This window comes from Molossus molossus, unplaced genomic scaffold, assembly GCF_014108415.1.
Source record: "Molossus molossus isolate mMolMol1 unplaced genomic scaffold, mMolMol1.p scaffold_m16_p_24, whole genome shotgun sequence".
Taxonomy (NCBI): domain Eukaryota; kingdom Metazoa; phylum Chordata; class Mammalia; order Chiroptera; family Molossidae; genus Molossus; species Molossus molossus.
In genome coordinates this window covers 11,230,779-11,255,822 of record NW_023425360.1, presented here as the reverse complement: position 1 = coordinate 11,255,822, position 25,044 = coordinate 11,230,779, and the positions used below count along the sequence as shown (strand labels likewise).

The 25,044-nt window shown below is 42.2% G+C and overlaps 1 protein-coding gene across 4 annotated transcripts in view; it reads right to left on the bottom strand.

Moving 5' to 3' along the window:
• The window catches only part of MEF2A (myocyte enhancer factor 2A), a 91,796-nt gene extending 66,988 nt beyond the window's left edge, over positions 1-24,808 (bottom strand). For all 4 annotated transcript variants that reach the window (XM_036278120.1, XM_036278123.1, XM_036278119.1 and 1 more), the window contains exon 1: positions 24,711-24,808. The gene's annotated coding sequence lies outside the window, so the exon portion shown is untranslated. The remainder of the gene's footprint in view (positions 1-24,710) is intronic.
• Positions 24,809-25,044: the final 236 nt, after the last annotated feature.

The window sequence follows — 25,044 nt, the reverse complement described above, 5'->3', positions numbered from 1 at the left end:
TTGTTTCTCTACATGTCGGTATCCAGGTGCCCCGGCACCACTTGTTTAAAAGACGATTTTCTCCCCAGTGAGTGTCCTTGGCATCCTTGTCAAAAACCAATTGACCTTAACGTGTGAGTTTATTTCTAGACTCTCAGTCCTATCCACTGATCTTTCTATGCCCATCCCTATGCCAGGACCACACTGTCTTGATCACTGGAGCTTTGTAGCAAGTTCTAAGATCAGGAAGTGGGAGTCCTCAACTTTGTTATTTGTGAAGGTCATTTTTTGGCTATTCTGAGTATACTGAATTTCCATGTAAACTTTAGGATCAGCTTGTCAATTTCTGCAACAACAACAACTACAAAATGCTAGCTTTTCTTTTTATCCTCGCCTGAAGATATTTTTCCATTGATTTGTAGACAGAGTGAAAGGGAGAAGGGGAGGGAGGGAGGAAGATTCAACAATGTGAGAGAGACACATCAAGTGGTTGCCTCCTGCACGACCCTGTCCAGTGCCAGGGATCAAACCTGCAAGCCAAGTATGGGTGCCCTTGACCGGGAATTGGTTCTTGGGCAGAAGCTCCAACTCTGAGCCAAACCAGCCAGGGCACCAGCTAAGATTTTGATATGGATTGCATTCAATCTGTTTGAGGAGAACTGCAATCTTTTTATTTTATTTTTAATTTTTTTTTTTTTTTTGCATTTATTTTCAGATAGAGTGGGAGGGAGAGAGGAAGAGAGAGAGAGAGAGAGAAACATCGACATGAGAGGGACACATCGAGTGGCTGCCACCCACACAATCCCAACCAGGGCCGGGGACAAACCGCAACCGAGGTACATGCCCTTAGCGGGAACCGAACCCGGGTCTCTCTGGTCCACGGGGCAACGCTCCTACCGCTGAGCCAAACCGGCTAGGGCGGAGTACTGCAATCTTAATACTACTGAGCCTGTCGATCCACAGACAGAGTAGGTCTCTGGTCCACTGCGGCTAACTCTTTCTTTCAGGGACGTCCGTGGCGCACGGGTATCACACTGCTTTTGTTAAACTTACTCCTGAGCATTTTATTCTTTGTTGCTATGGTAAATGGAACTGTTTTCTGAATTTCATTACAGATTTCCCTAGTAGCAGTCTTGGTTTCAAAAACTTTCTATATGATTCTTGGTTTCAAAAATTTTCAATAATATAAAAAATAGTAATTAGAAAAGTTTACTGCATTTGAGTATGAATAGCCTGGGTCATCTAATTATTACCTACTAGAAGGGGGAAATTTTTTTTATCTAAACAAGAAAGAAATCCTAGTAGCTCTCCACTATTCTAAAAGATCCCCTTGAAAAATCAGAATCAAGCAATGCCAGTGATTTTAATCCCAGTTTCGGTACTGGATAGTGCAACTCCATTACACACACACAATTATGCAATATATTTCTTCCTTGTAAAACATACAAAGAAAAAACCCACTCATACCATACATTCTCTTTGTCAGGCAAACTTGAGGGAAACTATCTTACTGTAATTTGTGATGCACTCAGAGGTTCTTTCCCCTTACAGAACTATCTTTCAATTACTTTTAATATGAGAATATTTTTCTTTGTTCCTTTTCAGATAGGATGTTTCGCCCTGGCTGGTTTGCCTCAGTAGTTAGAGTGTCAACCCGCGGACCAAAAAGTCGCAGGTTCGATTCCGGTCAAGGGCACGTACCAGGGTTACGGTTCGTCCCTGGCCCTGGTTGGGGTTGTGCAGGAGGCAACCAGTCGATGTGTCTCTCTCAGGTCTATGTTTCTCCCCCATCCCCATCAGAAGATAAACAGAAAAATATCCTCAGGTAAGAATTTTAAAATAAAATAAAATAAAATAGGGTGTTTCCATTAGTGTTTACAAAAAATTAAATCTGGGCAGAAATTCAAAGTCTGAATTAGGACTATCACTAAACCACCGGCTTTATGGAAAACTACTAACCATTTCATTTCAGCCAGAATTGTAGCCACACTTGTATGTAAAGCCAGTTCTTTTGCTGTTGAATCATTTCTTTACTTTTTTTTTTTAATCCTCACCGAGGATATTTTTCCATTTATCTTCAGATAGACTGGGAGGGAGGGAGCGAGAAGGAGAGAGAGAAACATTGACATGAGAGGGACACATCGACTGGTTGCCTCCCACACAACCCCAACCAGGGCCGGCGACCAAACAGCAACAAAGGCACATGCCCTTGACCGGAATCGAATCTATGACCCATCGGTCCACGAGCCAATGCTCTAACCACTTAGCCAAACCATCCAGGGTGAATCATTTCTTTACAGAGTGGACTAATAGCTGTCATTGTGTTCATACAACATATTTTTAAAAAGTGTTGAGGAAGATATGGAGAAACTGCAACTCTTATTGCTGATGGGACTGTAAATTACAGCTACTTTGGAGAACAGTTTCACAGTTCCTTATAAGGTAAAGCATATATTTAACATATGACCCAGGAAATCCCACTCCATGGTATTTGTCCATGAATAATGAAAGCTTATGTCCACACAAAGGCTTGTACTCAAATGTACATAGAAGCTTTATTCATAATGCTTCAACCTGGGAACAACTACGAGGTCCATAAAAGGTAACAGAGAAGTGGTAGAAACATAATGGAACACTGGGCAGCAGAAAAGATGGAGCAAACTACTGGTAGACCCAAACACGAACGAGCAACAGAAAAGACGGAGCAAACTACTGGTAGACCCAACACGAACGAGCAACAGAAAAGATGGAGCAAACTACTGGTAGACCCAAACACGAACGAGCAACAGAAAAGACGGAGCAAACTACTGGTAGACCCAAACACGAACGAGCAACAGAAAAGATGGAGCAAACTACTGGTAGACCCAAACACGAACGAGCAACAGAAAAGACGGAGCAAACTACTGGTAGACCCAAACACGAACGAGCAACAGAAAAGACGGAGCAAACTACTGGTAGACCCAACACGAACGAGCAACAGAAAAGATGGAGCAAACTACTGGTAGACCCAAACACGAACGAGCAACAGAAAAGACGGAGCAAACTACTGGTAGACCCAAACACGAACGAGCAACAGAAAAGACGGAGCAAACTACTGGTAGACCCAAACACGAACGAGCAACAGAAAAGATGGAGCAAACTACTGGTAGACCCAAACACGAACGAGCAACAGAAAAGACGGAGCAAACTACTGGTAGACCCAAACACGAACGAGCAACAGAAAAGACGGAGCAAACTACTGGTAGACCCAAACACGAACGAGCAACAGAAAAGATGGAGCAAACTACTGGTAGACCCAAACACGAACGAGCAACAGAAAAGACGGAGCAAACTACTGGTAGACCCAAACATGAACGAGCAACAGAAAAGATGGAGCAAACTACTGGTAGACCCAAACACGAACGAGCAACAGAAAAGACGGAGCAAACTACTGGTAGACCCAAACACGAACGAACTGCAAAAACATTCTGGTGAGAGAAAAACAAAACACTAGCGAGTACATATTATATGATTCTGCTTAGGAATAGATTTGCATATTTTGAGCCACCACTAAGGAATATACAAAGATCCAAAATTCACATATTATGAAAGCCAGTCCTAAAACTGGAAAGCTACATATACATAATTTTCTGACATTACAAAGGTAAGAACAAGAACAATCAGCATTATCTTTAAGTCTTGGTTTCTTCATCTATAATAATATAGTAATAGTTCATAAACTTTGTAAATTTAGTTGTAAGAATTAAATAAGCATATAATATTCTTAGTGTAGCCTGGCATACAGTATAAGCTCAATGAGTACTAACTAATTACTGGGGCTGTTTTTTTAATCATCACAATAATTATAATACTTATGGGGAGGACAATATATTCGTAAATAGATGACCCAGGAATCAGACAAAGGAGCAGACGATGTCACTGGAAATCAATCAGTTAACAATATTCCTATTAAAAACGCATCACTTTGTTCACATCGGAAAGGCAAACATCACAGCAAAAGCCAAATTAGAAGTTTTGGAATATATCTGAATCATTTAATATCTGACACTAACATTGAAAAAAAAATTACTGTGAAGGTCTTAGAAGGATTTATAAGCATATAACTAGATACTAAGTCACAAGAAACAATATCTTTAAGTCAATAAAACTCACAGAAGCAAGCATTCAAGGAAGAAAGTGAGTTCAAGCACCCAGGGACTGTTCCAATTACAGGAGGCGAGAAGAAAGACGACACAAACCTCAGCAGGTGTGAACAGAAGGAGCAAAGCAGGGTGCAGGACAGACAAACCCAACACAAGCACCGCCCTACCTTGAAAATAGGAAAGCCTTTGAATTTAACATACAAAAAAAACATGCAAAAAGAAAGGCAAGACTAATCCTGTCAACTGAAATAATGCACAATTCCAGCCTGAGGAAGGTTTAAAAGCTGGTTCTTATATAATTCCCACTAAAACATAACCTTTGCTAGTGGGTAGAGAAGGGAGCATTTGTGTCGTATATGATCGTAGACTTATGCCAAGAAATGCCCACCGTCCCCCTCAATATCCCATGAACTGTCCATGAGGCCCAAAACAGCTCTTCACACAGCTTCTGCTCTTTTTTTTTTTTTATCCTCACCCGAAAACATTTTTCGATATTTTGTTCAGATAGAGTGGGAGGGAGAGGGAGAGAGAAACATCGACGTGAAAGGAACACATCGAGTGGCTGCCACCTGCACGACCAACCAGGGCCGGGAACAAACTGCAACCGAGGTACGTGCCCTTAGCGGGAACCGAACCTGGGTCTCTCTGGACCACAGGCCGACACTCTAACCGCTGAGCCAAACCGGCCAGGGCAGCTTCTGCTCTTTTTAAAGAAATACCACACAGCTTTACTGGGATGTAATTCACATACCATACAATTCATCCACGTGGTGTACACATGAATGTTCTTATATCCACAGGAAAGTGCAATCATCACCACTGCCTAAGTGAACATTTCCATCACCCTTAAAGAAACCCAGTACCCACTCCCATGCCCAGCCCACACCCAGCCCTGAGCAATGGGGCATCTACTCCTTCTCTCTACGGTTTGCCTCTCCTGGACATCTCACGTAAACTGAACCACACGATGTACGGTATTTTGTGACTGGCTTACTTCACTTAATGTTTTCCAGATCCATTCAAGTCGATCCATCCATGCCATGGCATGTAATCTGTACTTCACTCCTTTTTATTGTCAAATAATATTCCATGGTACAGCACTATCACATTTTATTGATTCACTCGTCAGTTGATGGACATTGGGTTTTTTCCCTACTATTTGCCTGATATGAATAATGCTGCCTATGAACAATGGTACACAAGTTTTTGTGTGGAAGTACGTGTTCATTTCTAGCTTCTGTTCTTAATAAAAATTTAGAAAGACTTCAGACTTTTCCTATTATCCCACTTCATATGGTAGCTAACACCTTCCTCATCATAATACATGTATTTGTTGTTATACCACAAGTTATTAGGCATTTTAGGTAAATTACTAGTACCTAGTCATTTATTCACCCAAATAATTTATCATCCCAATTCATAATTAGCAACCATAGTGATAGTTTTCACATTAACTGTTAATATTCATATTTATAAAATGTTCTGATGATGCTGTCCTTTTTTTTTTTTAATTCTCACCCGAGGATATTTTTCTAGTTATCTTCAGATAGAGTAAGAAGGAGGGAGAGAGGAGAGAAACATCAATGTGAAAGAGACACACTGATTGGATGCCTTCCGCCCGACACCAACCAGGGACAAACCGCAACCGAGGTACGTGCCCTTGACTGGAACTGAACCCGTGACTCATTGGTCCACAGGCCAACTCTCTAACCGCTGAACCAAACTGGCCAGGGTGATGCTGTCCTTCAAGTGGAGGATCTGACTTCGCAAATGCTCGAGTTCCATCTGTTCTGCTCCTCAACCTCACCTTAAGGCTAACACTACTAGTATTCCTTGTCAGGCACAGTTACTGGACCCATCATTTTTATAGTCCTCCACCACCCAAACTCGAAGAAGCAGCAGCACATTTTGTCCACACACAAACACAAAAAAAATGTTTAAAAATGAGCATACTTTAAAATGTGACACTATGCATTTAACATAATGGCAAAATATACACCACTTTGATTCAACAGTCTGACTGGCAAACTGGCAAAGTCTGTCCAACAGATGTCCATATCAATAAAGATAACAGCCAGGATCTAGAATAAGTTCGGACACTGTATTCAAGATATTCTGCAACTTCCTAAAGTTTTGAAATCAAAGAGGCCTCAGAGGTCTTTTTAGGGACACAAACTCTAAGGTGTATAGAAACGACATGGAATCCAGGAATAAAATCCAAGTTACCAATCTAATCCACATTAAAATAGGGTTCTACCTATTTAAATAAAACAACCAACTAAACAACAACAAAACACCTGAGCTAATGAAAAAAAAAGAAATCCAAAAAGGTCCACAACTTGGGATTTCTCTTGCAAATAAGTTAATACATCTAAAGTGCTGTTTTGAACCATGAAATAAAAGCGGGGGGGAAGGCTGCTTCAGATCATCCTCATAGCAGCAGCTTTGCTTACCTTCTGATGTGCTTAAATGGAAGAGAATTGGGGAGAATTCCAACTACTGCCCTAATAATTGCAATTATTTAGTACCTGTTACATTGACAACACGTTCTAGGACAACTGTGGCGATGGCAAGTTACTACAGTACTTACTTCTCTGCTAGGCAGATCTCTGGGGATGCATGCGTCCAAGTTCCACCTGGTCGATCTCATAGCAGGGAAAAAGTTGAGAAGTACTGACCTAGCTAGTAGGGGCAGAAATGACTTAAAGTTACCTTTTCAAAACCTAAGCTCAGTTCAAATTTTGCAAAGTGCAAAACCTAGGGTCATTTGAAAGACAGCAATTGAATAGATTCACTTGGTATATATTTGCTGAGAATGTACATGAGCCCTGGCCGGTTTTGATCAGTGCTTAGGGCGTCAGCCCACGGCCCAATGAGTCCCGGGTTCAATTCCAACCAAGGGCATGTACCTCGGCTGCGGTTCGTCCCCGGCCCTGGTTGGGTCCTGCAGGAGGCAGCCAGTCAATGTGGCTCTATCACATCGATGTCTCTCTCTCTCTCTCTCTCTCTCTCTCTCTCCCTCCCTCCCTCCCTCCCTCCCTCCCTCCCACTCTATCTGTTGATAGATATAACAACTCGGGTGAGAAGTGAAGAAAAGAGAGTGAGAGAGAGAATCTATGTGAAAAGAATGCAAGAACTAAGTCACAGCACAGAAACCTCACTGCAGTGTATATACGCCTACCGCCCACAGGATAAGGTCAGATATGACACACAGGGTAAAACAGATACAAAGTACTATAGGATTTCTACAGAACACACTACTTGGAAGGAATCCGGGGTTTGTGGAGAGCACAGCACTGGGTCTGGCTGGGAAAGAAGATCAAGAAGTGGGATGTAGAGGAAAGTGAGGAAAGGATATCAATCTTCATCCGCATCTGCTACTCAAAAGGATGCATTCCCACCAATTCCCATCAAACGATCAGATTCAAGAATGAATCTGTACCGTGCTTTTTCATAAGTGATGTTGAGCATTATTCTTCAAGGAATCAAGCGTTATCAATAAGAAAGGATTTACAGAGCGTCGTCAGTATCCTGTATTGGCATATTAAAGGAGGCCTGGTCACTCCCAAGCTTTAAGAACTTTCAACAGCTCTTTCTTACCTAAAACACAAAGTCCAACCTGCTCAACATGCAAGAAGTCCTACCACCGGCCTCAAGTTCCCTCTTCCCCAGTTTACCATCTGCTTCTGAAAAGCCCTCCATTCTACTAGTGGTTTGACATCCACTTTCCGATTCTAGTGCTTCCACTCAAACTCTTTCCCTGTGTAGAGTGTCTTTTCCACACCTCTGACAATCAAATTTGACATCCAGTTCAAATACCAATTCTTCCACGGAGCATCCCCTGATCACGTCTAAACTCTTCCTTCCCTGAACCCCCTAATCCATTCATTGTGTCCAACATTTACAAATCACTTGGTAATTAATGAACCATAGTAGTTAATGTGGTTTTACCCTCCCTAAGCCATTACCCTCCTAGAAGCAAAGAACTATGTCTCAAGTGTTTATATTTCAGAATGAGCAATACAGAAACAGTTTAAGTAGTAAGATATATGGGGTAGAGTTCAAAATAGGGGGTGAAGGAGCCGCACTGTGGACATTGCTTTGGGGCTACCATATTTACCAATTGAAAGCAAAAGGGGAGGGCAATAAAAAAAAAAATGTATAAAGAGCCTGTCGAGTCATTATCTAAGACAGAAAAAAAAGAAATGAAAGCTCACCAATGAGGTTCCAAAGACAGACAACAGGCCATGGGTACTTTTGCCTTTCAACTTTTAACTCCATTAGAAAGCCAGGTGGAGAATTCCAAGGACACATCATTAATAGAGAAAGGTTTTAATTTATATTATGAAAAATTTCTGATGTTTAAAGGCAATATGCCCTTTAATTCTGATTGACAATTTCACAAAAAGACATGTAAAATGACCAATGAAAAAAGTCAATTTCTACAACATAAAACACTGACAAAAATCTTTTTTAATTCTAGGGAAAAAATGCTTAAGGTAATACATATTTTAAACAACTAAATTTTAGAAACCAATCATAAAGAACTCCCATGCATAATTCCAACTTTTAAAATGTCTCATGTTAAAAGGAACGAAAGACAGAACAATCAACTTTAGCTACAATGAACAGCTATAGCACCACCTTATCAAACACATGAGTACAGGGTCAAGAAGTAACACCACACCTACCATCTATTACAGTTAAAGGACAATGATCAAGATCATAAAGTAAAATTGAAAAAAACAAAAAAGTAGAAAAGTAATGAAAAGAAGTACAAGTAATTTAATTGCCAAGGAAATTAATATCTATCAAATCAATCATACATTTAGAATTTACCTTTACGGAAAACTTCATATACTAAATTGCTATTAGAATAAAGAAGCCCTTGGCTGAATATATGCCTGTAACTCATTTGTGTTATAATAAAAAAGCAAGGCATTTCTGATATACATTATAGAAACAAAACTTTGAATTAATAACCTTGCTTTACCAAAAAATAAATAAATAACAACACTCAAGACTCTTGCAATCACTCACATTTGCATGCTATCAGAATGCAGAGTATTTATATTTAATTAGCTTATTTCTCATACAAGGTACTTCTGGAATCTCTAGCTCACCAGTGGAGGTTGACTACCTATGTCTTTTCTTTCTTTCAATATATTTTTATTGATTTTTTAGACAGAGAGGAAGGGAGAGATATATATTGATGTGAGTGAGACACACTGACCGGCTACCTCCTGTATGCCCCCTACTAGGGATCAAGCCCAAAACCTGGGCATGTGCACTGATCAAGAATTGAACTGGGACCTCTCAGTCCAATGGATGACTCTCAACCCCTGAGCCACATGGGCTGGGTGAGCCTATGTCTTTTCTTAACTAAAAGCTTTGTAGTACTGACAGCATAAATCAGCGATTTTCAACCTTTTTCATCTCATGGCACGCACAAACTAATTACTAAAATTCTGTGGCATGCCCTGGCCAGTTTGTATCAGTAGTTAGAGCATCGGCCCACTGACCAATGAGTCGCGGGTTCAGTTCTGGCCAAGGGCATATACCTTGGTTGCTATTCCTCCCCGGCCCTGGTTGGCGTCATGCAGGAGGCAGACACTTGATGCGTCCCTTTCACGACGATGTTTCTTTCTCTCTCTCTCCCCCTCCCACTCGATCTGAACAAAGTGGAAGAATGTCCTCAGGTTAGGATTTAAAAAAAAAAAAAAAAACTGCAGCACACCAAAAACTATGTATACTTTTGCAAATCGGACCAAAAAAAAATACAATTTTGATTCATTCACACCAGACGGCTATTGTGTTGGCTGTTGTCATTTTTAAATTTGACAATCTAAGGGAAAGGACATCAGCGCCCCTGACTACATAGACAGGTATTGCATGTGTTAAAAATTCTTGCAGCACTCTGGTTAAAATCACTGGCACAAATCAATAGAGTCCCACTCCCTCTCCCCAGAAAGTAGAGACTTTATTCAGAACAATGGTGACAGAATATCTAAGTAACTCTAAAAATACTTCCCTAAACCCTATGAAAAAACAAAGGAAAAGGAAATTCTACACAAAACCACACTTTCAGCACAGCTTGAAGACAGAGAGTGCTGACAGTACAAAACAACTGACTGAAAACAGAAAACTCACCAAATCCCAGCACTTGATGTCTCCGGCTGTCCCTCCCTCCACCCCTGCTCAGACACAAGGTTTGGTGGCAAGGGGGCTAGCAAAGCAGCCTACGGGGGCCTTTGCAAGGACCACCAGAAATATTACACCTACCCTACGTCTGAAATGACTGGAGACGAGTCTGAAGGGCCAGACTGGGAAGGAAGTTCCAAGCTCTGGCAGCCCAAAGGGACAGGCACAGCTACGAGGCTGCCTGCCACGTGAAGGGCAGGACTGCCACCCGCTTCTGGAGAGGAGGGGGAAGGGCGGGGACAGTCCTCTGGCAACTGGACAGTGAAGGGGAAAAAAGGGGGAAATTTAAGGTCTTGCAAGACCAAAGAGAATCATAACACCAGAAGTTTTACAATCTTTCTGTGACCATTAAAACAAACAAATAAAAACCACTGAAATAACAGGACAGTTCTTTTTTTTTATCCTCACCCGAGGACATTTTTTCCATTTTTTTGTTCAGGTAGATTGGGAGGGAGAGAGAGAGGAAGAGAGAGAGAGAAACATCGATGTGAAGGGGCACATCAAGTGGCTGCCACCCGCACAACCAACCAGGGCCAGGGACAAACTGCATCCGAGGTACATGCCCTTGGCGGGAACCGAACCCGGGTCTCTCGGGACCGCAGGTCAATGCTCTAACCGCTGAGCCAAAGCAGCCAGGGCAACAGGACAGTTCTTTACTCACAGAAGAGGGCACCATTAAACTAGGAATACCATAAAACACCCAATACCATAAAAACGAGCAAAGGAAAAGTGAAATCCAGAAAATCAGAAAACAGAATTAGACACATATCAACTGAGAGGAAAAAACAAAAACAAAAACAAAAAAACCCTACCATAAACAACCCCAAAGTAGAAATAAAAAGGTAACTCAATACTCCAAACAGAATTACATATATTCAAACGAGCATCTGAAGATATGAAAACCACTTTGAATCAGAAATGCAAACATTAAAAACAAAAAATGGACCAAATACAAAAGAGCTGGCTGAATCCAGAAAAGAAATGGGGAAAAAGATTACAGAAGTGATAAATAAACTGCAGGAGAGACTCAAATACAAAGGAGCTGCCACCGTCCACCGCGATGTCCTGAGCTACTCCACCCACAGTGGTGTCACGCTGCACCTGATGTCAGGTAACTCCCCACCCACTGCTTCACAGTAGCTTACAAGTCACGGCCCTTCCGACACTCACTCACATAAGCAAACCTATGGTTTTTTAATAGTGAAGTACCATATTTGACACATATTTTCTTATGTATTACTTAACCATTTAGCATGTCTAAAACCACGCTGCTATTTTAAGTAGGTTCATTAGGCTCCTTCTATTTAATGTGTCAATGACAAAGCTTTCCGAGTCTGTTCCTCTGACTCCACTGCCCCCATTACCTGTGGCACTTCCTGCACACCCTCGCCTCACCTCGCTCAGGACTCAGGAACACAGCCCGTGACAGAGCCTGGCGGCAGATGTGCACGTGGGTCGGCGCACACACGGACCTCCTGAGCTCTACCGAGAGGTCTAGAAACAGTGACGCCCCAGTGGCAATGAGCACACCTAGCACCCAGAGCGTGGTTTCTAACTGCCCTCCCCCAACAAAGCCAGGGCTCGCTGGAAGAGGATGATTCCAGGATTGGGACAGGTCAAGTACAAGTTGAGCCAGCAGTTTCTCATAGTACCAGAAAGTGAGGAAGTTCTTCAAAAAGGATGGAGCCAAGTCAAAGTCACAACAGTCAACCAGGGGAGCTTTCAGTGGCCAAAGCGGGACGATCTCAGCAATAAAATAAGTAACAATGATGTGAAATTATAACCTACAAAATAAAATATCTTTCAGCCTATACTAATATAAATAAGTGAATAAATAAATGACCAAGAAGGGACAATTCCTTACTACAGAAGAATTTCCACTGATAAAGAAAAAAAAACTACAAAATCATCATTAGGTAACTATTACCGTAATAAGCACTGTAGATAAGTTCCCCTGATGGATGCTAAAATGAGTGGGTGCAAGTCTAAAGAGAAACAAGAAATTTAACACAGACTCTGCCCTAAAATATTTATCATTTTCAAAGAGAAAAACAAACTTAAAAATGGAGAAACCGGCCCTGACCGGTTTGGCTCAGCAGGTTAGGGCATCGCCTGCAGGCCAATGAGTCTGGTTCAATTCCGGTCAAGGGCATGTACCTTGGTTCTGTTTTGTCCCCAGCCCTGGTCAGGTCATGTGAGAGGCAACTAGTCAATGTGTCTCTCTCACATTGACGTTTCTCTCTCTCCTCGCTCTCCTCACTCTCCCTTGCCTCCCACCCACTCTATCTGATGACAAATGGAAAAATATCCTCAGGTGAGGATTAAAAAAAAAAAAAATGGGGAAACCAGTGGAGGCCATCTTAATTATGTAATCAAAATTAACATTACCAGTAATGAGACACTGACATCATGTACCCCGATATAAAATGTACCTCCTAGTATGACATCATTACTCTGGTAGTATAGCCAAAAATGCAAAATCCCAAATGAATCATAAGAAAGCATAAAAGAAACCCATACTCAAAGACGTCCTAAACAGTAATAACCAGTACTTCTCAAAAGCATCCAGATCACAAAGACAAGAAAAGAATGAATATCAAGACTTCTCCTTACACTTTTTGTAGGTAAATCCTCAGTTCCCTGCCCACTTCATTTCTTCACTCCCACTCCTCTTCGAATACCCATTTCATGGCCGAAGCCTCAGCCGTGTCACGGGGGAACCGTTGCACTCATGACAGTGACAGACTTCCCACTCTGCCACCTCTCCCGGTCCAGCCAGGCGCTCTCTCACAGGGAGACACCTCCTTCTCCAGCCTGCTTCTCTTCGGTGCAAAAGGCCGTTAATTTTCAGTTCCCATGCGCCTGATGCTCACTCCTAACTCTTTCTGTCACCTTGCGCAGGCCCACCCCATCACTGAGTCCTTTCATTCTACCGCCGATGTCTCTCTCAAATCCACTTTCTCCGATCATCATCGCACTGTAGTCCAAGCCACTGTACCCCTTTCAACTAGTTTGCTGTAGCACCCTTTAATTATTCTCCCTGCCTCGCAGCTTTAACTCTGCCCAAAGAATTCTCCACAGTACAATCAGTATTATCTTTTCCATTAATTTCCTCCCAAGCGTAAGAGCTTCCATTTTCCCTAGGAAAAGGTACCAATTCCTTAAGAGCTTACGGTTGGTCACAGCCTGGCCCCGTGCACCTCTCGGTCCCATCCTGCACCACTCCTGCAGCGCCTGGCCCCCACGCTGTCCTCTGCGTTTCTCCAACAAGTCAAGCTCTTTACGTGCATCTTGTGTCCTTAACACAGGTCTGGTAAACAACACCCCTCTTCACAATGCTGTCCTCTTCACTCGGCAGGTCTCAACCTAAATTGAAGGTGTCACTTCTGGGATAAATTTGTCTGCCTCCTTGAAACTGGGTGAATCACCCCTTCCCTGTGTTCCTGGAGAACTCTGTACTGCCCACATCAAACACTCAGTGAAGTGGATCACAGACATACATATGTCCACACTCCCATGCATCGGACTACAAGCCAAGCCTATTCACTGGCCTGCCCATCACCTAGCCCCATGGACTAACGAACAGGTCATGACCATTTCTGTGAAATAAAGCGCCGAAGTAACACAATGCTTACAAAGAATTAAGAGCCAACAAACTCCTGGCTCAGGAGCACAATCTTCTTTCCACTATATTTTGTGGCACTTAATTTTACTTTCACAAACAATTCAATGTTAATTAGGTATAAAGCATGTACAGTTAAAAAGGATCTAGATATCATCTCATTTTATAATTAAAGTGATGCCCAGAAAGGTTATTACTTGCTAAACAACAAAACACTATAAAACAGCAATGCCAAGATTAGTCATTTTGATGTTCTTTAATTACATCCTTTAATCTCAGGAATTAGGGTTTTAAATTTTGAAGTTGAAAAACTTTAAAAATTTCATTCTTTCTAGGATAGCAGAGTTACTAAAAACAGAACAAATGAATCAGCAGCAATTCACTTTAAAGAATCCACAAAATTACCTAAAATGTTATAACAAACATAAAAATATTTAATTATGATATAAGAGTAGTAAAGATAATACTGAGTCATTATTATAATTACTTGTTATAAACAACATATGCACATCAACTATATTCAAGGCCTGTGGAATGTATTCACTGAATAAAGATACATATAAAACAGGATTCTTACTCCCAAGAAGCTTAAAATGTTTTGGAAACCACCACCCAACCATTACAGAATTACAGAGAAAAATCAGGTAAAAGCAGTCACTTAAATTGTTAACACTTTCAAAGGAAAAGACTTTCTTCTAAGGAGTTTCAGGAACGTAAAGAGAAATTATAATCTCCTGTCTGTGGAATCAGCATCAACTCAAAATGTCTTAGCCTGGACGGCGAAAGGGCCCGGGAACAGTGCAACTTCAGTACCAACACACACATCTACTGCCCAGTCCTTGGTTTCTAAATACTCTTACCAATAAAAGAAACCAGGACCCCTTGAAGAAAGGGCTCATTCTAAGACAGCAGTAGGAAAAGCAGACGATGATCTGGAATAATGTATTGTCTCAAAAGAAGGAAGTGCTCCGAAAAGGATAAGAACACATCAAAACAATCAATGAGTTAAGCTGAAGGAACACCCAATGACCAAATGTGAGTTAGTGTGGATATCAAAATGAATACCGTACTAACAAATAATACAGTATAACCTACCTAATAAAAAGAGAGTCTATGAATTTATATTGATATTAAATACACAAATGAGCAGAAAAAGCCCTTCTTTACAATGGACTAAAATGCCAGCTAATAAGTGTGGAAGGAATCATGGAAAACACCATTTTGAAACCACAGCAAGAATCATCAATGATGCTACAACTATTACATGAACATTTCAGAGAGGACAGAATATTTACAGTCTCAAAGTGTCTCCCCACAAATTTTTCAATAATAACAAAGATGACAATGATAACTTTATATGGAGAAAACTGGCAGGCAAACCTTAACTACGTGATCCAAGTAAACATCACCAACACAATGGGTCACACTGACGTCACACTGCCTCCTTAATGTGTGCTGAGGATACATCATCACGTACGGGGCAATCCTGCCAAAAATGCATAGCCGGAACCTAACAACAAAGCAGCAGCATGACAAACCCACACTGACAGACATCCTATAAGACAAAAGGCCTGGATTCTTCAGAACTTTCAATGTCAGGAAGAGGAAAAAAAAAGGTTGAAGGGCTGCTTCAGATTAAGAGACAAGATATGAAAACTATAATGCAATGACAGCTATAATGCAATAGATAATATTAGATTAGAAAAATGCTATTAAAGGATATAATTGGCACAATTGAGATTCCACCAGGAATTGTATACTATAGTATCAATTTTAAACTTCTTGACTCCATCATACTATGGTTATGTAAGAATATGTCTTTGTTCTTCGAAGATATCAGCTGAAACAATTAGGGGAAAGGATCGTGATGTGTGCAACCTCTCAAATGGTTCAGTAACAAAAATATTTAGAAGAGTAAGAGGAGGCAACAGATCTACAGAGTGGATTCCTGCTATTCCTTCACAAGACACCATCTAACAGGCGTTTCCTTGTTATCACAGTACACAGTGAATTAACGCAGCATTTCCATCTATCCCTTGTAGAGAGTGCTGTTTTGCGTCAGCTCAGAAGCCGCTGACTTTAACTGAGCAAACGTCCATCTTTGACACACTCCAGGTGTAATCAAGGAACTTCAAACTGTAAATAAAATAAATATAAATATCTGTTTCCAAATTTTGGGGCCACTCTAAATATAAAGAATAATACAGCTAATATGTCAAACATTGACAATTGGTGACTCTAGGTGACAGGTATATGAAAGTTCATTGTACCGTTCTTGTAACTTTTCTCTAAGTTTTTTTCCAAAACAAAACTTTTTTGGCAATACTAAAATTTTACTTTGGGGAACTGAGCCATTTCTGAACAACCAAATCTTGATTCCCAGATTCTTTTCTCCCTCTCCCTTCATAATCCATGTCAAATTAAGTGTAACACCATTAGGGAAAAGGTTTTCAGTATCAAAATAAACATTTTGCTAAAGTAGTCCCCAACTTGCAAATGGGATATATTCCAAAAGCCCATTTGTAAGTCAGCTGTTTAAAATGTGGAATGAGTCCTGGCCAGTTTGGTTCACTGGTTGGAGCGTCGGCCTGCGGTCCAGAGAGACCCAGGTTCGGTTCCCACTAAGGGCACGTACCTCAGTTGCAGTTTGTCCCAGCCCTGGTTGGGTCGTGCAGGAGGCGGCCACTCGATACGTCCCTTTCACGTCGATGTTTCTCTCTCTCTCTCTCTTCCTCTCTCTCCCTCCCACTCTATCTGAACAAAAAATGTCCTCGGGTGAGGAACAAAATAAATAAATAAATAAATAAAATAAAATGTGAATGATTTTCACTGTTACAAATAGTGGTTAGGAAAAAACAAGCAAAAAATAGTGGTTAGGCCCTGGACAGTTTTGCTAAGTAGTTAGAGCTTGGCCCAAGAGTTCCATTTGAGGTCAAGGGCACGTACCTGGGCACATTCCATCTCTGGCCCCTAGGCCTGGTTGTGCGGGAGGCAACCAATCAATGTGTCTCTCACATCGATGTTGCTCTCTCTCCCTTCCTTCCTCCCTCCCACTCTATCTAAAAATCAATGGAAAAAATATCCTTGGGTGAGGATCAGAGAAGGGAAAAAAAAAAGTGGTTAGGCTCCTAATGTTGGCCACAAAAGCTCTTTGCAAATCTGTTAGCAATATAGTATTGTACTTCATGTATACTATGTTAAATTGCAGAGTCCCCTCCCCCTGGTCTTTCTGAAATAAAACAAAATTAGATGGATAAGCTGAAGGGAAAAAATGGAGGGGATGTTGGTTAGTAAGGAGCAACTAATAACTACACTTTCTCGCACTGTTTTACAGGGACAGGTACTTCAAACTGGAAATACGGCCCCCAGCAAGACGGCTGCTCGCGGCCCAGCGGGAAGGCAAAGGGAGCATCAGCAAATGGCCCTTGTGCCCCACAGCTCTGAGATTATTGCCTTGACCCAAAATGCGGATGACAGTATGTATGTATACAAACTCATAAGGTGGTATTTTACAGTCTGGAAAATACCTTTATAATTTTAAAGGCAGCCTGGGAAAACTAATTTGTGGCTGGTCATTTTAATTGATTAAGAGAACTTCGACATTTACTGAGCATCCACTATACACCAGAATAGACTGGAAGGCACCGGGCACACAGTCTTTGATGTAGGACAGCCTAGCAGACAATGACATCAATTACAATTATCCAAATATTATAAAATGGTATTTATTCTATAAACAGTGTGTGTATGTCAACAGCAAGGGAGAAAAACTTTGTCTAGAGAGATTAAAATTGGTAGCACAGATGACATTTGAGCTACAACTTCAAGAATAAATAATATAATAGGTATATAAGCAAAGGAACGGACCAATTCCTCGCAAAAACATGAACAAAAGATACAGAAGCCCTCATTCAAATATTTGCTGTTCCCAAGAGCCAGGCAGTGTGCTAATGCCTGGAGACAGCCACCAGCGAGACAGACGAGGGCACTGCCTTCACGGAGCTTCTACTCAGGTAACGGAGAAAGACCATAAAGAAGCAATAATGAAACAAACAAGATATGTATACATTACAATAAGTGTCTTAAAGGAAATAAACAAGATGTGTGAGACAGTAACTGATGAAGTGCAACATTACACAGGATGGTCTCAGTGACGCAGTGAAAAGGGTTTAGTCAGACCCGTCTTATGAAGATCATCTCAAGCAGTTATGACAAAAGGTGAAAAGGACCCTAAATAAGGACAGAGAGTTTAGAGAACACGGCAGGGTCCGTGTGGCGGGCACCCGATAATGAGGGGAGAGTGACGAGAGGAAGACAGAGGAGGAGCAGATCATTCGGGCCACTCGGGCTCGGGAGGCAGTACCGGGTTACTTCGAGAGGGCCGGGAAGCCACTGGCAGGGTCGGAGCAGAGAAATGACAGGATTTAGCTCTTAACATCATGCCCAGAGCCGCTGGTGAGAAAAGCTTTGAAGAGCAAGAAAAGCAGCGAGAAGCCCCGTGAGGAGGCTGCTGCGGGAGTGAACACGAGAGAACGAGGCCCTGAAATCAAGAGGCCGCAGTGAGGACCAAGGGGCGGGCGGCTCGAGGTGGATTCGAAGGCACCACAGAAGTGTGACTGGACTCAGGTTGAGACGGAAGAAATGAATCCAGAAAGGTACCCTCGGCTGTCGCTCGGGCACTGCCAGTCCCTGAGAGAGCGAGCGAGCCGGCACAGACACAGAGGGCTGGGGCTGGAGGGAGGAAGAGGGCTGGCGGAGAGGAGTAGCTAGCTGTATTTTAGTCACATGGCTAATATGTCTGAAATTCCAACTCGATTTCCAAGTGGATATCAAACTAAGAAAAAATTCTAGGCTAGAAAAATTAAAGTGGTCAGCATCAGCATTCATCAACAGCTGGCCTTAACTGGGTCGGAGAAACTGAAGGGTCGTGGCTGACAATGACCCTGGGAAGACAGGACAGAATCCTATGATGAAGTGAACCACGACTAAAACAATAGCGACAGCAGTAGTAGCAACGCCAGTACTGGTAGGGAACAAAAATCACTGCGTTAGGTACCAAGCACTGTGCTAAAGCCTTTACAATCCACAGCTCATTTCATCCTCTCCACAACCCTATGAAGTAGGTAATATTATAATCACTATTTTATACACTGAGCTGCAAGAAGACTGCGAGCTTGCCAAAGAACACAAAGTACTAGAGGGGATATTCTAACTAAGGCAGTATGACTTTAGAGCCGATCTCTTACGCCTTAAATGACTGCCTCTCTACTGACTTTCTAAGCCTTCAAATTTTTTCTTCAAAGAAGAATGGCACTTAGATCTGCATTTTAGAAATATAACGTCCATCTCTAAGCAAAAGATGGATTGTTAGGGGTGGGAATAAGAGGTGAGACAAGCAAACACAGGGCTAGTCAATGCAAGAGCACCTTGTTTTAATAAGCCAACAGTTACCTTCCCAGGTTAAATGAAAAGGACCCCTTTTTCCAAGGGTCACAAATCATAACTCAAACTAATCCAAGTCAACCTGCATAAGCATGCTGCTGGTAACAAAAATAACCTGGTCAAATGGTCCAGCTCATGCAGTATAAATTTACCACCCACTACCAAAATATTTCTCAAAACATAACTTTATTGATGGTTGGATTTTTTTTTTAAGTTCATAAACTAAAGTTTATATTTTTGTATAAGAAAAAAATAAAATATTGGTTCAAGACAACCATAAAAAGATGTGCCGTGGTTGATGTTTATCAGAAGTCTGATTGACTAGTGTGTTTTTCACGCATGTTAACAATTCCTCTGGCTTTCAGCACCATCAGTTATTCAACTCAAGAAGTAAGTTACCTGCTGTCACACACCAGTATTCAAATATTGGCATTCCACCTCAGAAACCAGCTAATTTTTTAACTTATATGCTTATGATTTCATCTCAAGTGATTACTAAGACAACTGGATATTAACTAAAATATTAAGTTCAATAAATACCGATTAAATTCAGTAAATACAAATAATGATTAAAATCAGTAAATAAAAATGTATATTAAAATATAGTATTTATTAACTATGTGTCAAAGACATCAAGTGCTATGAGACTTTACATGGGTTTACATGCAATTATAATAAACTGGACACAAGTCCATATATTATGGAGTACACAGATAAAATCATTTAGTTCCACAAAGCAGGTAAAATGAAGTATAAAAAGATTATACAGGATGGAGCAAAAGTAGATTTATAGTTATTCATACAGAAAACAATACAATTGATAAATAATAAGATAATAGCCCAGCCAGTGTGACTCAGTGGTTGAGCGTTGACCCATGCACAAAGAGGTCGACAGTTGGATTCCCAGTCAGGACACATGCCCAGGTTGTGGGCCCAATCCCCAGCGTGGGGCAGGCAGGAGGCAACCAATCGATGTTTTCTCTCATCAATGTTTGTATTTCTCTCTCCCTCTCCCTTCCTCTATCTCTAAAAATCAATAAAGAAAAGATGTTTTTAAAAAATTTTTAAATAATAAACTGCTTCTCAGACTCACAACTGAAAACCTCGTTTTGCCCCACCCTGTAGACACCTACTAAAGCTATTTTTAAAATATACCTATTTCACCCTAGCTGGTTTGCCTCAGCGGTTAGAGCATCGGCCCATGGACTAAAAAGTCACAGGTTCAATTCCAGTCAAGGGTACGTGCCTCTGTTGCAGTTTGTCCCCTGCCCTGGTGGGGTCATGCAGGAGGCAACCAGGCAATGTGGCTTCTATAACATGGATATTTCTCTCTGATTCACTCTCTCCCTCTCTCCTTCCCTCCCTCCCTCTCTCCCTCTCCTTCCCTCCCTCTCTCTCTCCCTTTATCTGATGAGAAGTAGAAAAATATCCTCAGGTGAAGAGTACAAAAAAATAAAATAAAATATACCTATTCCAGCCCTGGCTGGTGTAACCCAATGGTGAGAGTGCCAGCCTGTGCACCAAGGGGTCCCAGGTTTAATTCCCAGTCAAGGGCATGTACCTGGGTTGCAGGTTCGATTGGTCCGGGCGTGTGTGGAAGGGAACCAATCGATGTGTCTCTCTCACATGGATGTTTCTCTCTTGCCGACCCCCTCCTTCCACTCTCTCTAAAAAAAAAACCAATGGAAAAAAATCCTCAGGTAAGAATTAACAAAAAATAAAATAAATAAAATTATACCTATTCCAGCTGTGTTATAAAAATATTTTTCTAATTTTAAAGTTTAATTACTGTCTCTTGAAGACACAGTTAATTCCCAAAGGACACATTTCACTGAAGAGTAGGGAAAATACTTATATTTAACTCAATTTTTAAAAAAATATTTGGGGAAATTATGGAGGTTAGACTCAAACAATGATGGCAGATGAAAAATCTAATGTAGAAGAGCCAACTAAACATTTTACGTATACTTTAACAATGAATTTCAGAGGCTGGGATATCGCGTCCCAAATAAATACATGTGCAGTCTCCTGAATGTATACACTATAGAAAATCCTTTGGTCACACTTTACACATACAAGTAACTAGACAAAGTACCTATATAAGCGATGGAGGTATGGAGGAAGGAATAAAGGGAGACTAGGCAATGTGCATTTTTGAGCATTAAGCCGTAGGCAGTGTGTTAGAAACTCTCATACCATTACTTCATTTAATTCTAACAATTCCAAGGGGCAGGTAGTGTGATTCCTTCAGGGGTTAGAAATGTTGCATAACTTTGTCAGCAGCAGTGCTGAGATCTGAACCAAGATCTGATGGCAAACTGAAAGTCTTCCTTTAGGAGGACTTGCAAATCAGCACATGTTCAAGTGTTCCTTTGTTGGAGGTTTTCTAACCGAAAGATTGATATGATTTTCCACATTTATACTTCTCTAACTACTTAAGCATTGAGAGGGCACTCCTTCATTTACTAAGTGTGTTCACAGATTTTCTTTCTAATCTAGAAAAAAGCAAGTGATCATTTTTAATCCACAAAGCCGTATTTTCATTGCCCCATCACTGATAAAAGAAAATTCCAGCTAGACTTTATAATATTCATAGCTTCCATGAGTGCATCTTCAAAAAACAAAAATGGGGGAATGGTCTGATTACCATGCCCACAGGCAATCCAGGACCATCATCGCTGTTTGACCTCTCACCAGAATAAAAGCAGCCAAGAGAAAGGAAAAAAAAAAAGGAGGCTTTTCAAAACCTGACTGACAGCATGCTACTTCCCAGGAACAAATTTGTTTACAGCGTCCTCCTCGTAAACCACAACACAAATCTACTAAAGATGTAATTAAATAGCTCAAACTTTAAAATCATGTTCTAATAAACATTTCCATAATTACTTAACCACCCTCAGAATACACTTCACTATTTCTCTCTTGGTAACTAAATTAATGACTGATGTTGCTACTGCTTGAATATTAATAAAATTAATATTAACCTGCACAACATTCTAAACGGAAAATGCAAAGCTATGATGCAATTGTTTTGAAAAAATAAACCACTCCAAATAACTCAACATCTTGAAGAGATTATTTCCAATTGCATTTATAAAAAAAAAAAAACTTTGTCACACATACCTATGAAGGAAAAATAAAAACTCCAAGAAAATGGAAGGAGGTTCTTCTCAAACCGTAATTCAACACAGTGAAATTACACTTATTACTTCTGAGCCCCAATGAGCTATTTTCCTTCCACTGAACAACCTCCACCACTCACTTACATCCCTTAACAATTTTTTAAAAACTTTTGCTGGAAAGTAATTTGAGCTAAATATAATCTTATCACCTTTGTTCCAACATGAAAAAAAGAAACAGTTTAACACGCATGTAACAATAGTGTGGATGAAATAAAACAGATGAGCAAATTTGTTTAGGAACATCACTATTTCTTCCACAAAGTGACTTCAACAAATTGATCGCTTTAGTAATTAAGATCTATTGGAAACGATTTTGCAAACAAAGTGTTAAAGACTGAGCTACATGGTATTTAAATCCCAGTTTTGGCTCTTCAGAATACTTTGATTATTCTACCACTGTTAACACAACTTTTTACAACAATGCTCAGTGAGAACTGCAAGCGACTCCAGAATCAATCAGGACACCATCACATAGAACAAACTAATTTCAGTATCTTATGCCAAACAACATGTTCATTACATTTGCTATAAAGTCTAACTAAAATTGGCATCCACCTTAGTGAAAACATTTTTTTACTTTTCTCCTAAAACAAAAGTTACCATACAGTTAAAGATGAGTAGACTAAGCCCTCCAAAAATATACACCCCCCAAAAAAAACCAAAAACCAAAAATTGGACATGCAAAAGCCATAGCACAATAGTTATTTTACCCTCCACCCCTCAATTCATATTTCTTAAAATAAATGCCATATTTATGCTTTAAAATTTTTTTTACAGCTATTTTGTTTATCTTTTCCACAGACTGACTGTTCAACTACGGCCAAGGTAACAGATTTTAAAACTGACAAATTGGAGTACTTGGCAGTTGCCAAAACAACACAGCTGGATTCTTAAAGGGAAAGTACTCGCGTGTAATGTACACCTAATTGCGCTTTAAAGAACCTTCTCTCCGTGTACTAATAATACATGATACAAGACACAAGGGAAACATGCTGCGGTTAAAAATAATAATAATAACTTGAAGAATCCGAGACAATATTTGTTTTCAAACACATATACTATTGTTAACACATCACAGCAGGCCTCTCCGATAGCACAATTACTGGAGTCCCAACTGCATTGTACACTGAAACACACGTTAACGTTATCTCCGGAATCACACTTTTCCAGTCTGCACTTTCACGGAGGGGGGAGAAAAATTAAAATGTTTTTCTAATTCAGAAACGTTCCCTCTTCCCAAAGTTGTTTGCACGATGTCACCTACTAACTTAATTCTCGCTGTGCCAAGACGGATGACACGGAATAAAAAAAGCAAAGTTTCTATCACGCAAGCCCGTCCCCGCGGCCCCGGGAACTGCTTGGGCGTCGGGGGCAGCAGGCTGTTCCGCCCTCGGCCCCTCGGTCCCTGCGATGTTTCCCGGCTGGGTCGGGTGTCTGCACCCGCAGGTGCCCCGGGCCCGCGCCCCCCGGGCGGGCGCTCGGGCCCTCGGACGCCCACCGCTGACACGACACCCACGGGGAGTTCGGACCTCAGTGTTCCGCCCCTGGAAACCCACCTTCCCCCAAAGCAGAAGTGAGGGGACTTCTCCGCGTCCAACCCCAGCGCGGAATGCCCCCCACATGGGGGTCAACCCCTCCGGGGAGACCCCCGCCTCGGAGCGCGATCCCGCGATCCGAACCCCAAAGGCTCCGGGCGCCCAGGGAACTCCTTCAACTTTCCAAGCGGTGACGTCCACCGCTGTCCCCCAGCCCCAGCGCCCAGCGCGCCCCGGAGGCTCCACCGGCCCAGTCCCAGCTGCCCAGTCCCTCCCTGCCCGGCGACACCACTCTGTCCCCGGGCCCGCCCTCGGGGCACCCCGCCCCCACTCCTGGGGCGCCTCGTCCCTCGGTGTGGAGCCCACTCGACCCCCTCCGGCCGCCCACCCGCACCCCACCCGCCCCAGCGCCGCGAGCCTGCGACCCGGCCTCCTGCCAGCCGGACGCCGCCCTGTCCCGGTGTCCCCGCGGCCAGCGGGCTCCCCTCCCCGTCACACCGCATCCCGCCCCGGCGTGCCTCAGCCCCTACCCGGCCCCCTCGTCCAGAGGTCGCCCCTCTGACACCCCCGGCCCCCAGGACCGAGCCCCACCGCCGCAGGCCCTCACCGCGTCTCCGGAGCAGCCGGCGGGCACACACACGCTGCAGCCGGGACCCGCCACCAGCGCCCCGCGTCGCCCGGAGACGCCTCCTTCAGCCCGGGACTCGCCGGGACATCCGCGCACGGATCCCCACACCGGGGCTATTTTTAGGAGACAGGCCCGGGCCAGACCGGAACTCGTTCCTGCCCGCGCGCATGCGCACTACGCGGCCCGCGGTGTCCCTCCGCCAGCCTCGCCTTTCCCTTCCTGTCCCCCGGCTCCCCGTCTGGCTTCGCCCCTAAGCGTTCTTCTCCGAGCTGCCTGATCCCCTTGGCGGGGCCTGGAGTGCTTGGAATGGGAA